Source organism: Cervus canadensis, chromosome 8 (assembly GCF_019320065.1).
Source record: "Cervus canadensis isolate Bull #8, Minnesota chromosome 8, ASM1932006v1, whole genome shotgun sequence".
In the NCBI taxonomy this organism is placed as follows: domain Eukaryota; kingdom Metazoa; phylum Chordata; class Mammalia; order Artiodactyla; family Cervidae; genus Cervus; species Cervus canadensis.
This window is the reverse complement of record NC_057393.1, coordinates 18,289,213-18,302,628: the sequence shown is the minus strand read 5'-3', so window position 1 is coordinate 18,302,628 and position 13,416 is coordinate 18,289,213. Positions and strand designations below refer to the sequence as shown.

At 39.6% G+C, this 13,416-nt stretch overlaps 1 protein-coding gene across 6 annotated transcripts in view; it reads left to right on the top strand.

Annotated features, from left to right (window-relative positions):
* The window catches only part of VTI1A (vesicle transport through interaction with t-SNAREs 1A), a 368,250-nt gene that overhangs the window by 248,411 nt on the left and 106,423 nt on the right, over window positions 1-13,416 (top strand). The gene's annotated exons all lie outside the window — the stretch shown is intronic.

The window sequence follows — 13,416 nt, the reverse complement described above, 5'->3', positions numbered from 1 at the left end:
CAAGGGTGGGTGGGAGGAAGTGGGAAACTGGAATTGACACATATACACTATTGATACTTTGTATAAAGTAGATAACCAATGAGAACCTCCGTAGAGCACAGGGAACCCTTCTCAGTGCTCTGTCGGGACCTAAAGGGGAAGGAAGCCCAAAGCAGGGTGATATTTGTGTAGGGAGAGCTGACTCGCTTTGCTGTCTGGTAGAAAGTAGTACAACATTATGAAGTAACTGTACTCCAGTAAAAATTAATAATTAAAACAGAATCCTAGCTATAGCATGGTGCCTTAGATGGAGTAGCCACCCCAAGTCAGTGACCCTGTGGTTTATCAAGTCTCGAGATTAGTCTCATATGCTGCTGACTCTTCCTGAACACCGTCTCAGCACACCAGGCGTGTCTTATCCTAGTCTGATTGTTGCCTTCCCACACAAGGAGCGTTACGCCAGTTTTTGCTTACTGTAGCAGAACACCACTAAGTCTATTGAAAACTACAGATGTAAATTCTTCGTAATGAAACCAAGACGGGGAAAAATAAGTCTAACTTCAGGGTTTTTTCCCCCCTAAGTTTAATAATTTATTGTGTTCAGTTAGAACAACACAGAACTATTGCTTAGCAACACTGGATTAGGCAGAAAATAATTTAAGCTGCCAAATGAGAAACATTTGTAATCGAATATGCTCTAACACTTGCTTTACCACATGGCTTAACACCCTTTTGCTCACACATGGTTAAACACATGTTTGAACTGGTGTTTTAACACCCGTCTCACACATCTTTACGCCCTTTGTTCACATATGCTTAAACACATGCTCTGACACTCTCTGCTCTCACTGGCGAGCACAGGCAGAGTATTGTCTTGGATCGCATTTTCTAAAGTTTCATTGGTTCAGAGCATTCGGCCAAAGACGCGTGTCCAGTAAAGTCACAGCTCTTTCTACAGATGACGTCTGCTGTTGTCTGCCCTCAGTCTGACTGAGCAGAGAATCTTCCCAGAGGTGACCGTGGCTACGGCCCTTCGTATCTACCACATCCCCAAGTGATGGCCTTTTCGAGTATTTCAGCCCAAGTGTGTGACATGTAACAAAAGTATTGTTTTTCACCCTGGCCAGTCTACTTGTATTTTTCCCAAACTACTACACTCTATAAACTCTTATTCAGAGCCAAATGTAGAATTGAGCTGTTTTTGTTTTTTTCTCTCTTACATCTTACTTGGCAACTTCAGCAAAGCTGAAAATATATGTACAGAAGTGTGGTATTTGTGTTACAGAAATCTAAATATAATTGTGAAAAGTGTGGCCTCACCTTGCTCACATGAGTCTGATTTCTGGGATCTTCTTCTTTTTGTTTCTGTGATGTCTGCCATCCTCTTAGGCAAGGTGACTGCCTCCTCTTCACTTTGACCTGCTAGATGATGCCATTGGTGGATTCACAAAAGATTGGCTTTTCTAAGAAAGTAGGATCCTATGCCTGACAGTGGTTTAGAGTGTGGGTTTCTGAGCCAGACTACTAGGGTTCGAATCAGCTTGTTTCCACATCTGACAAATGGGAATAACAATGCCTACTTTACTGAGTTGTTGTAAGGATTATATGATACGGTGTTTATAAATCACTCAGTGTCCAGCATGTAGTAAGTGCCCCCAAATTACTATTCAATTACTCTTAATTCAAGTAAAATAAATGACAGTAACCTAAGTCTAAACAGTGCTCTGAGCTTCCCTGGGGGCTCAGTGGTAAAGAATCCACCTGCCAATGCAGGAGAAGCGGGTTCAATTCCAGAGTCGGGAAGATCCTCTGGAGAAGAAGGAAATGACAAGCCACCGCAGTATTCTTGCCTGAAAATTCCATGGACAGAGGAGCTTGACGGACTCTAGTCCATGGGGTTGCAAAAAGTCTGACACAACTTAGTAACTAAACAATAACAGCAACAACAAGCCATGCCTACAGGTTATAAACTCTGTTTTATCCATATCTTTCCACATCCCTATTGAGATGGATGTAAGCATATCCCCATCCCACAGAGAGGCAAACTAAGAACAAATACCTTAAGAACTCTGCCAGAAATTGCATAGCCAGCGAGTAGTAAGCTTGGCTGTTCACTGCTAGTCCCTTGACATCTAAAAGCAGTGTTTTCCCTACAATGTTACAAAACCAAATCCCATTAGATGTACACAGAATTACCAGAAATATCTCATCCCATCCCAGAGCTTACAGAGGGGGAAAGATACTGACAAATGAAAAGTAACTTCCATTTATTGAGAAATAGTTATGAGTCATCCTATACTAGGCACTTTTTAGTAAATTGTCTCTCTTCATCTTTACAGCAACCAATATGACAGCTGAAGAAACTAAGGTCTAAGAAGTATAATGAACATACCCAGAATCAAGAACTAATAAGTAATAGAACTAGAATTTGAACACAAGCCTAATTCCAAATAAAACCAATACTTTTTAGTCACTACTCGTATTGGCTTTCAACCAACAACAATAAATGAGTTCACAGACAAATTACAGCTATAGTATAAGTCAATTTTGAATGAAGTATGTTCGTCCCCTAATAATTCCTAATTATGCTGCTGTGTGATTGTTTCTTTTTTTTTTTTTTTGACATTATAGAATGGGTAAACATAGCAAGAAATAAAATATTATGGCTGTTGTATGAAAGCATCTGTAAATTAAATCCACATTTAGTCTGTACCCCCTTGAAATGCAAGCCTATAAAATGGGCTGCCTGTCTAATCTTCATGGAAATGTCCCTTTATAGGTGTGTGCTAACTTGCTTTAGTTGTGTCCAACTCTTTGCAACCCTATGAACTGTAGACTGCCAGGCTCCTCTGTCCAAGGGATTCTCCAGGCAAGAGCACTGGAATAGGTTACATTTCCTTCTCCAGGGGGTTTTCCTGACCCAGGGATCAAACCCACCTCTCTTTATGTCTTCTGCATTGGCAGGTGGGTTCTTTACCACTAGTACAACCTGGGAAGCCCTTTTACAGGTAACCTGTGCTAACAGTTATCTGGACATAAGAATCACTTAAATTCTATGGCTTTCAGGTCTAAAGGAATTTCAGTGGATGGTAAATTATTTGAAAATAAACTCTACTTCATTGACTGGATTCTTCTTGTTGTTCAGTTGCTAAAACATGTCCGACTCTTTCCAACCCCATGGACTGCAGCATGCCAGGCTTCCCTGTTCTTCACTATCTCGCAGAGTTTGCTCAAATTCATGTCCATTGAGTCAGTGATGCTATCTAACCATCTTATCCTCTGACTCCCCCTTCTCCTTTTGCCTTCAATCTTTCCAAGCATCAGGGTCTTTTCCAGTGAGTCAACTCTTCACATCAGGTGGCCAAAGTATTGGAGCTTCAGCTTCAGTGTCAGTCCTTCCAATGACTGGATTCTGGAAGGTCAGTGTTTAGGAAATTGTATAAAGAATGCCAGCCTTGAGTTTGGTGAATTGGAAGGGCAGTTTTCATAGTCATATGTTAATAAACTCAAGGTATCAGCTTGCTTTAAAGATAACTTAAAGGTGACTACAATCCTTGAACTAACTTTCCATGTTAAACTAATTTGCACCCAGATGCAGAGACTAATGATCAGATCATTTAAACACAGAATAAGAACAGCCACGAATAGTAACACTTGTTGGATGCCTGACTCATAGATGTGAGCAAGAATTAGTAATTACTTTGAATGGTTGGAAGATCCCAGAGGAAAATTTGGGAAACTCTTCATTCCCTTTTGCCCTGTACACAGAATTCTTAGTACAAATACCTGGCAACATCAGAATACAGGTGCAGATTTGAAATATCTACAGCCTCACTTTGGTTTCTTTGTGTTTCAACTGAATCTCATTCTATTGACGTTCAAGATCAAATACTTGCATTTTAGTGTAACATTTGCCAAATTTCCAAACCTCTAAGCACAAAATCCTCAACCCTCCTTTCTTTGCTTGCCTGGAAATCTAGGTAGCACTGAGCCAAGAGTAGGAGTTATGAAGTGAGATTACAGTTGATTAGGAACAAAAAAAGTCCTATGTCCAGAAATGCAGATGTGCACAGCAGTCCTAGGGGAATGTTGGTATTTGATCTCCTCATCTTAAAGGTTCATGTTCCCAAGGTTAAGAGATGCAGAGAGCCAACTTTTATTTGTAACTAATGCTGAAATTACTCTGGAGATTCTAGAAGTATTACATTACAAATCACTCAGCTTTGGAAATCCTACAGCTCGTGAGTTACAAATACCACTGTGTGAGAGAAAGAGGCAATAAGTGAAGGACAGCATTCATAAGCTTAATTTATACCATAGCAGCACGATCATGAATATGCTGTATGAGAGTTTTCTTCTCAGTGAGGAAAAGAAAAGAGAGCCTAGGAAGTCCATGAGTCAAGACCGCAGCTAAAAGAACCAGGAAGTAAAGGCCTCCTTGTCTAGGGGAATCTGAGTGGGGGTGGGGGAGCCACAGTCAACTTGGGTTGCAATATCCTCCTTTTTCTGATATCTAACTTCATGACCTGGATCAGGTTGCTTATTTATTGAGTAAGGCTTCCATTTGGGTGAAAGGTAAAGCCTAGGTATTTGCAAAATAATATCTTTCAACAAGCTTGGCACCAATGGCCATCTATGAAAGAGATAACATATAACAGTTCACCTCAAGAGGGGAACTTTAGTGGAACCAAATTCAGTATTAAAATCAAGAACAGTTAGAGACATTCATATATCACACAGTTGCCTGGGTGTTTTGTTGTTGTTGTTTTAACCTAAATAAACTGTATTCCTGTAATAGGCACTTGGCATCCTCTGGTATTAACTGATTGGACTTCCTTTTTGGCTGGACCTTTCTTATTTTAAACTAGATGGTGATCTAGTGCTTTGTATTTTCAATGAGTTTAAGCCCAGTGACAAAGAAAAGATGGATAAATCTGTGTCTTGGTTACAGGAGTCAATTATTATAGGCAAAATTATACCTGTTGCACTTTTCACCTGTAGAATCTACTACTGGATGTGTGTGTGTGTATGTGTTTCATTGTGAGGTTAATCTGCCCTTGCCATGAAATGTTTTCTTTAATAATTAAATCCACTTAAGTTATCACACTTTGAGAAGCATTTTTAGAGTGATTCTAAGGCATGACCTTAAAAAGAGAGCTAGAATTTGGAATATAGTGCATAATTTCTGTAATTACATGGCTTCCCAGATGGCACTAGTGGTGAAGAATCCACCCGCCAGTGCAGGAGACACAAGAGACCTGGGTTTGATCCCTGAGTCCGGGAGATCCCCTGGCGGAGAGAATGGCAACCCACACCAGTATTCTCACCTGGAGAATCCCATGGACAGAGGATCCGGGCAGGCTACAGTCTGTGGGGTCACAAAGTGTCAGACCCGACTCAGCAACTGACCACATACATACACATATATAATTAATGTACACCATGTAAATGTATGATATATTTTAAGTGAACAGTATATACATAATATTTCAGAAATGAAACACCCCACACATGTCACCTACCTTACACTAATGAATGCAAATTCAGGTTGTCCCATTTGAGCAGCTACTACTTCACTCATCCTCACTAATGATATTTTTCAGATCTTGGATTTTGATAGATGCACTGTGGAATGTAGAAATAATCATCATTTAGGTAACTGAAAAGTAGCTTGCCAAAACTGATATAATGAATGTTATTCAAGATGTTCTGTCAAAATCCTTTCCAATTAGTGTTGAGGTCTTGAAGGGCCAGACTTGGCTTTTTATTAATATGTTCAGTTTATTAATGTATTTTTGATATATGCATAGTGTGACTATCTAAAACATCTCATGATATTGCATAATTATGGTGCTTTTAATTTGCTATACCCAAGTTTATTCTCCAGTGTTATTTAAAATTCAAAATTACTTCATAGTTTCATAACTAACTCATTAGGAAGCTGTGCCAGGTACTAAGGTTACCTCTAAGGCAATGCATATTTAACAGTAAACTAGAGAACTTCTTGACTACTTGACTGTCATTGACCAGTTTAAATATTTAAAGTTATCGTCTGACCCTTTGTCTAGCCACTTTCGGAAAATGAAACAGTTTGTGTATAAAACATAGAAAAGGGAAGTCCTTTCACATAGTCTTTTCTAAAATGAAGAAAACTAGCTATCTGTAATCAAAAACTTAGATAACACTTATATATATGTGTGTGTGTGTGTGTGTGTGTGTGTGATACCGTGCTGACCATGTATTATTTTTAGAGATTAAAGGACCCATTTTTTTCTTTTTCTTTTTTCTTGTTATTTTTTGACAAGACATAGAAATTTAAGCATGTCATTCTACTGTGATCAAATTCAGATTCGTTGTCAGTCACCTTAATAATTCTACATTCCTATCTGTCTCTCTGTTATATCTTTAAAAAGACAGCATTTGACTTGTTTCTGTTCCCCTCCAAATGATGAGAAATTGAGCATAGTTAAAAATTATAATGGTTCAACTCCTTGCTTATTGAGGTGTGTCCTACCTACATTATCTAGACCTTGTCTCGAAATCTAATAAGTAGCTGAATGATAATTAAATAATCCAGCATAATGCTGTGCTTATAGTGGTATGATTTAACTAATGTTTATTCAGTATCTGTGTGATAAAAATAGTTCTAGGTTCAGTAGGGACGCAAACCTGGGTGATGTGGAAGATACTTCATATGAGTCAATGAGATAATTAAGGTCTCTTTTCTGATGCTGTCTTGTTTAGCATTCTTAGATTCAGGAGGACAGAATTGCTATCTAATTTAAATGAAGAGAGTTTCGTTAGAGTGTGTATAGAGTTCTTGGGGAAAATGGTAAAGTTCTTTGAATGCTACAGGCCAGCAAAAGAGACCAGTCAGACTCTCCTGGGACTGCTGACTGCTGCAGTCTTACACCGAGTGGCACCCAGGATACAGGAACCCGATTCCATAGTCCTTTCCAGAACTTTCCCAGAAGAGCCAAATGCAAGCCCCTCCCCTACACACACACACTCTTAGAGAAGTGCCTGTTACCTCCCATGCAAGTTCCTCATTGCTCACATCCCCTTGCCAAGTCTTGCACAGGCATCTGCCTTGCAGAAGCTAAGCAATGTCTGAAAACTGGTTGCAAGAGAATCCCGAAAATGCAGTTCTTAGTTTCTAGTCTTCACAGTCAAAGATAGCTTTTAGAAGGGATCCAAAAGTGTATGGAATGAGCCAGTGCTCAGTACCCCGCAGGCATGTTCTGAAATAGTGATTCTCCAGTTGTGTTCCAAGGAATCCTAAAATTTTGTTTATGTACCTGAAGGTTGCCAAGGAGGAAGAGAAGACCAGACAGGCAGGACTCCTATCTGGAGCAGCTCCACAGTAATCTGGTCATCTGTTGAGGATGTCTATGGTCCTGTGAAAAAAGTTTTCTCTGAAAAAATAAGGGTTCCCCCCCCACCCCAAGTTTTGAAACTACTACTGCCCCCAAATACAGGCAGACCTCAGAGATAATGTAGGTTTGGTTCTAGACCACCACAGTAAAGAGACTCACGTGAATTTTTTGGTTTCCCAATGCATATAAAAATTCAGTTCAGTTCAGTCACTCAGTCATGTCCGACTCTTTGTGACCCCATGAATCGCAGCACGCCAGGCCTCCCTGTCCATCACCAACTCCCGGAGTTTACTCAGACTCGTGCCCATCGAGTCAGTGATGCCATCTAGCCATCTCATCCTCTGTCGTCCCCTTCTCCTCCTGCCCCCAATCCCTCCCAGCATCAGGGTCTTTTCCAATGAGTCAACTCTTCTCATGAGGTGGCCAAAGTATTGGAGTTTCAGCTTCAGCATCAGTCCGTCCAATGAACACTCAGGACTGATCTCCTTTAGGATGGACTGGTTGGATCTCCTTGCAGTCCAAGGGACTCTCAAGAGTCTTCTTCAACACCATAGTTCAAAAGCATCAATTCTTCGGTGCTCAGCTTTCCTCACAGTCCAACTCTCACATCCATACATGACCACTGGAAAAACCATAGCCTTGACCAGACAGACCTTTGTTGGCAAAGTAACATCTCTGCTTTTTAATATGCTATCTAGGTTGGTCATAACTTTCCTTCCAAGGAGTAAGCGTCTTTTAATTACATGGCTGCAATCACCGTCTGCGGTGATTTTTGGAGCCCCCAAAAATAAAGTCTGACACTGTTTCCACTGTATCCCAATCTATTTGCCATGAAGTGATGGGACAAGATGCCATGATCTTAGTGTTCTGAATGTTGAGCTTTAAGCCAACTTTTTAAAAATTACATTTGCACTATTCTGTAGTCTCTTCAGTTCACATTAGCATCATATGTTTAAAAAATGTACATACTTAATTTAAAAATGCTTTATTGCCTAAACTTGCTAACCATCATCTGAGCCTTCAGCAAGTCATAATAGTAACTGCAAAGATCACTAATACAGTTCTCCCTAACAAATATAAAAATAATGAAAAAGCTTGAAATATCGCAGGAATTGCCAAAATGGGACACAAACATGAATGAAGTGAGTAAATGCTGTTGGAAAATGGTACCAATAGACTTTTTTGCCACAGATCTTCAAATTGTAAAAAAAGATAATATCTGTGAAGCCTCCGAATTAGGTCTACCTGTATGCCTCAGTCTTCTTTCTACTGCTTTTCTTGTTAGGCAGGGCATCACGAATATAGTCTGGCATTTATTTCCATCACAGTTCTATTTAACAGACCATCCCCACTTTCTCAGACAATGAAAGTGAAATTGAAAGTCGCTCAGTTATGTCCGACTCTTTGTGACCCCATGGTCTATACAATCCATGGAATTCTCCAGGCCAGCATACTGGAGTGGTTAGCCTTTCCCTTCTCCAGGGGATCTTCCCACCAGGGATCGAACCCAGGTCTCCCACATTGCAGGCAGATTCTTTACCAGCTCAGCCACCAGGGAAGCCCTTCTTAGACAATATTTGAAAATAATTACAAATTATACTCTTCTCTCCCGTGTCTCATTAGGAGAAGGGCAGCTCACAGGCCCATTCATACTAGGGTTTTTAATGTGAAGTCACCACCGCCTGAGAACATCTCAGAACACCTCAGCAGTGGAGGGCTATTCAGTCCACATAGCCGCAGGGATGAAGAGACTGGACACTTTTAATTACTCCTCAGCTACTTTGTCTCATTTGACTTCAAAAACAAAATTAGCAGTAACAGGAGACAGTGGTTCCATGGGTTAAATTAATCAACGTGTGCTAATTAAAGAACCGTTGAGCCTCTGCCATTCCTGCCTGTTTTAGTCGGTAGAGAGCTCTTAGTCAGTCTTACCGACTTTGGTCTCTGTACTTTCAATATTTTGTCGTTCAAATTGAAGGGAGACAATCTCTGGTTTAAGTGGAAGAGAGACAGAGCTATTCACATATATTGGCCTTCATGAAGGGATTTTTAAAATCATCTTTTTTAACAGTACATTCTTGTTGGTTATCTCTTTTAAATATAGCAGTGTGTGCATGTCAGACCCAAACTTGGAAGCGTTTCTCCCTCCTCTTTCCCTCCAGGACTTCCCCCCACCATACTACTGATACATTCAGCTTTTTTCACTCTTAACTATAATTGTGGCTTTACAACTGATAAGCTCTAAAGAAACCTGGACTTGTGATACCAAGCCACTGCTTCTCCATCTTTCATGGGTTTTCAGAATAGCCTAACTTCACCTCTGCTTTCATGCAGCATCCATACCCAAACCCTGTCTGCTGCCCCAGAAGCATAGACCGGCGCCTAGCATTTCTTTAGAGCGTCAGAAATGTTTATCCCGTACACAAGGCACTGTTTGCTCTGTTGTTCCCACTTGCTTAAAATAGACTTCAGAAGATTTTGGTTTTGTTATCTTTCCTGTAGGTTTCTTATATTTAAAAAATGGTGAGTTTATTGAAATATTTGTAATACAGAAACAGAGAAGAACCTACATATTTTTAAAATATTAATTTTAAAATATTGATTTCATATTTATTGTTGCATATCCTGACACTTCCAAAAGGTATAAAGGACATATAAAATAAAACTCATTGTCTGAACTGTACCATTGCTAACACTTGAGAATGGATTTTCCCTGCCTTTTTTGTGCATATTTTTGGTGATATTGTTTAGTCACTCAATTGTGTCCAACTCTTTACAACCCAGTGGACAATAGCCCACCAGGCTCCTCTGTCCATGGGATTTTCCCAGGCAGGAATACTGGAGTGTGTTGCCATTTCCTCCTCCAGGGGATCTTCCCAACCCAGGGATCAAACCCGCATATCTTGCGTTAGCAGGAAGGTTCTTTACACTGAGCCACCTGGGAAGCCCATACATATTTTACCTACAAACAATTGAATATATTATTGGTATTTTAAGTTTTAGAAACCCATCTGTAGTTTACTGTTACTCCAAATAAAAAATGTTAAGTTGTCATCCTCATTTGGTAGATGCTGTATTTTAACATAAAGAATATAAAATCTGCCAGAATTATTTGTCTCAGATTTAGCTTATAAAAGTGTGTTTGGTTCACATTTTTGCCTTTTCATTTTTTCTACTGTCAGCTGTAAAACATCAGATCAGAATTAGCTGCTGTAATACTGGCTGCACTCTATTAAGTGTATGATGGAATTTTTCTACTCTGTTCCCAGCGAAGTTTATTTAGGTAAAAGGTTGATAACATTCTTTGCCCCAGAGAAAGTTTTTTTTTTCTTTCTTGCCCATGAAGACAATTCTTTCTTCAAGAGGTTAAACATGAAGAGCCATTCTCTCTCATATAAACAGATCTATCCTTCCACTGTGTTAAGCTGGGTTTATAAAATACGTAATCTCACATACAAATTAAAATAGTTCTGTAGTGTGTGTGTAGGGTATGTGTCTTACTATGGGTTTGCCGACATACAAAAGGATCTAGAAACATTTTTATTTTTTGAAAGACTGGGCCTCTGCCATAGTCTGATATGCAAAATCCATAGTTTATGCTTGGATGTATTTAAATAAGTTGAGTAAGAGGTCTAGGTAAACAAGTTATATTGATTACGAGAGTAAATGTGAGCCTGAGAATATTTGTGTTAATGCCTCATTTTTTTTCAAGTAAGACCCTGTGCATTCCTTACAGAGAGGACTATTTTTCTAAAAGTGATAAAAATGCAAATACTCATCTCTAATGTTTTATGTCATGTCAACTACCTCTTTGATAGGATTCTTTGTTTTGGTTATTTTCCTTACCAGTGATAAGATAAGGTCTAAAGGATGTATTCTGCATACTGATCAAAGCATTGCACAGTACTTTTGCCAGAAAAGTCCCTGAATATTCCAAGTAAGAATTAAAGAAAATTTTGCATGACATGGCATATTTAAAATATTTCCACTATTCAGTGGCCTAGTTTTTGATGGTCGAATGCACCAATAAGTGCTATTCATCTTATTTATACAAAAATTATGTTGTGTGTGTATGTATATATATATTTATTTATTTATTTATTCATTTTGTAGTCTATCCCATTTAGCAGTTTAATGTTTCTTACAGTTTCTCTCATGGAAATGCAAACAGCAATTCTGAGTTTGTGGGTAGAAATCCAGAGCTAGCAAGTTTGTGCTGTCCCCAAGGGTGTCCCTGGTGGTTCAGATGGTAAAAAAAATCTGCTGGCATTGCAGGAGATCTGGGTTCAGTCCCTCAGTCAGGAAGATTCCCTGGAGGAGGGAATGAATACCCACTCCAGTATGCTTGCCTGGAGAATCCCATGGACAGAGGAGCCTGGCAGGCTATATAGTTCATGGGGTTGCAAAGAGTCGGACACGACTGAACAATAACACTTTCACTTTCATGGTTTCTAAACCATGGGCTGTTGGCCCTCAAATTTCTCTAGTAAGTTTTATTTGAAATTAATCTTGGAGGAGGGGAGCAGGCAGGTAGATGAGAGGATCCCCCATCATTCCTGATCAGACCATATACATCTCATACATGACTCTGGAAAACACTGGACACAGATACCTACACATAGAAAGTGCTCGTTAACTATAGGCCTATGAGAATTTTTAACCCCTGACTTCAAGCTACCAATTCTCCCGCAGTTAACGTCCTTAAATTTTATTTATTTAATGATATTGTGAAGTAAGTTTGGAAATCGCTAGTGGCTTATATAAAAGCATGGAATGACCTATCTTAGTTATGTCGTTAAGCAATACCTGAAGTGGAGAAGGCAATGGCACCCCACTCCAGTACTTTTGCCTGGAAAATCCCATGGACGGAGGAGCCTGGTAGGCTGCAGTCCATGGGGTCGCGAAGAGGCGGACACGACTGAGCGCCTTCACTTTCACTTTTCACTTTCATGCACTGGAGAAGGAAATGGCATCCCACTCTAGTGTTCTTGCCTGGAGAATCCCAGGGACGGGGGAGCCTGGTGGGCTGCCGTCTATGGAGTCGCGCAGAGTCGGACACGACTGAAGCGACTTAGCAGCGGCAGCAATACCTGAAGAGAGAGGTCAGTTCCAAGTTGAGGTTCACTCTCAGCGCATGCCATTGCCTGTTGGTTATTTTTTCCAGATCAGTAATGTAACTTAACGTGAAGAGCTTGAGCTCTGCACCTTAGCTGTGTCTCCAGAACTTTCCTCAGCTTTGTCAGTCAGTCTGCATTGTTGTTCTTCTGTGTGTATGAAAACAGGGACCTTGGTTTTGGAATAATATTACACTGCAAATCAAATTCTGCCTCAAAAGAACTCTTCCACAATTTTCTGCATTCCAGAACAGGTTACAAAATGTCACAATTCAGTAAGGCCAATTATTAGATTTTCATTTAATGGGCAGTTTTAATGTTCTCAGAGAATCTGAATAGTAATAGCATTTTAAACTACTGCATTCCATTTAAGGACTCACAACGAGTTCTTCTCTCTTTGAGTGTACCTTGTTATATTTTTGGGTATCATTTAAATTCAGGCTCCCAATCTGTAGGAAAAAATCAATGAGCTAATGAATAACCTCATTTTTAAAACTTTTCAAATATTTTATCCTAATTATAAGGCATATCTAGTGACATTAAGTTGATGAAATCCCAAATCATCAGATTGTGCAGAATAGCCCTTACCAAGGAGTAATTTAGAGCATTTTCAGTTTAACAAATGTACTGTTTTTTAGGACCAGATCATGGCTTTGCTTACTGTGAGAAAAACTTCCTACTGTTAAGGTTTGGGGTCCATGTCAGTGTAGGTCAAACTTTGTGCTTTTTTTAATCTCATAGTTATGTTTGTTTACCATGTTTTATTTAACGTATTAAATGAAAAGCTTTCCTGCTATAAATAATAATCACCCCTGATTTCTAGAGCAAATTCTTCTTGGTAAATCACTCCTACATGCACTGTCCACCAGTTTAGTGAGCTTCAAGGTTACTCTCGGGCCACACAGTGAGTAAGCGGCCAAGCGAAGTCCAAGACCAGTGACCTTCCA